The sequence below is a fragment of the Mandrillus leucophaeus genome, unplaced genomic scaffold (genome assembly GCF_000951045.1).
Source record: "Mandrillus leucophaeus isolate KB7577 unplaced genomic scaffold, Mleu.le_1.0 Scaffold214, whole genome shotgun sequence".
Lineage (NCBI taxonomy): Eukaryota > Metazoa > Chordata > Mammalia > Primates > Cercopithecidae > Mandrillus > Mandrillus leucophaeus.
This window is the reverse complement of record NW_012102188.1, coordinates 2,317,905-2,319,186: the sequence shown is the minus strand read 5'-3', so window position 1 is coordinate 2,319,186 and position 1,282 is coordinate 2,317,905. Positions and strand designations below refer to the sequence as shown.

At 39.0% G+C, this 1,282-nt stretch overlaps 1 pseudogene; it reads right to left on the bottom strand.

Annotated features, from left to right (window-relative positions):
• Positions 1 to 353, bottom strand: part of LOC105540043 — an 11,344-nt pseudogene extending 10,991 nt beyond the window's left edge.
• Between the last annotated feature and the right edge of the window lie 929 nt (positions 354 to 1,282).

Sequence of the window (1,282 nt, the reverse complement as noted above, 5' to 3'; positions counted from 1 at the left end):
TGGAAGCAACGTAATTTGTAACTCTTTTTGCTGTTAGCAACTGTGCACAACCAATCATGAAGATTATTCTTCTTCAAATATGTTTTGGTGAGATATTTCAAATATCTTTTGGAAAAAGGCACCTCGGATATCACGGTGATCTTGCTCTTGCTCGTTTCGACGGTCACCACCCCTCCACCAAGGTTCCCAGCTTTTCAGTTCACTTTGATCCTTCCTTGCAAAAACTGCTCAAAATTGGCAGCATCCACGATTCCATCTTCTATGGGGTGGGTGCAACCAAGAGTGAACTTCAGAACCTGCTTTTTTGTTTTTTTTTTGCCCCCGTTCACCACAAGCTTTCTCACAGGCATCATGGCATCAGCAGAGGCAGAAAGCCAGATATCTCTTTAACATACTGATTTTCTCTCCTTTGGATGTATATCCAGTGATGGGATTGCTAGATCATATGGTAGCTTAATTTTTAGTTTTTTGAGGGACCTCCATACTGTGTTCCACAGTGGCTGTACTAATTTACATACCCACCAACAGTGTAAACACATTCCCTTTAATCTGCATCCTCTCCAGTATTTGTTATTTTTTGCCTTTTTGGTAATAGCTATTCTGATTGGGCTGAAATGAAAACTCATTGCAGTTTAGATTTGCATTTCCCTGATGGTTAGTGATATGAAGCATTTTTTCTTATACTTGTTGGCCATTTGTAGATCTTTTGAGAAATGTCTACTTAGATCTTTTGCCCATTAAAAAAAAATGGGTTATTTGTTGTGTTTTATTTGCTGTTGTTTGAGTTCTTTGTTTATTCTGGATATTAATCTCTTGTCTAATGAGTAGTTTGTAAATAGTCCCTCCCATTCTGCAAGTTGACTCTTGACTCTGCTGATTGTTTCCTTTGCTGTGCAGAGGCTTTTTGGTTTGATATAATTCCATTTGTCTATTTTTGTTTTGTTGCCTGTGCTTTTGTGGTCTCATTCATGAAATCTTTGTCCAGCTCAATGACCTAAGAATTTTCCTTATGCTTTCTTCTAGTAGTTTTGTAGTTTTGGATCTTGCATTTAAGTCTGTAATCCATTTTATTTTTGTATATGGTGAGAGATAGGGGTCTAGTTTTATTCTTCTGCATATGGATATCCAGTTTTCTCAGTACCATTTATTTATTGTTTATTTTGAGATGGAGTTTTGCTCTTGTTGCCCAGGCTGGAGTGCAACGGTGCGATCTCAGCTCACCGCAACCTCTGCCTCCCGGGTTCAAGCGATTCTCCTGCCTCAGCCTCCTGAGTAGCTGGGA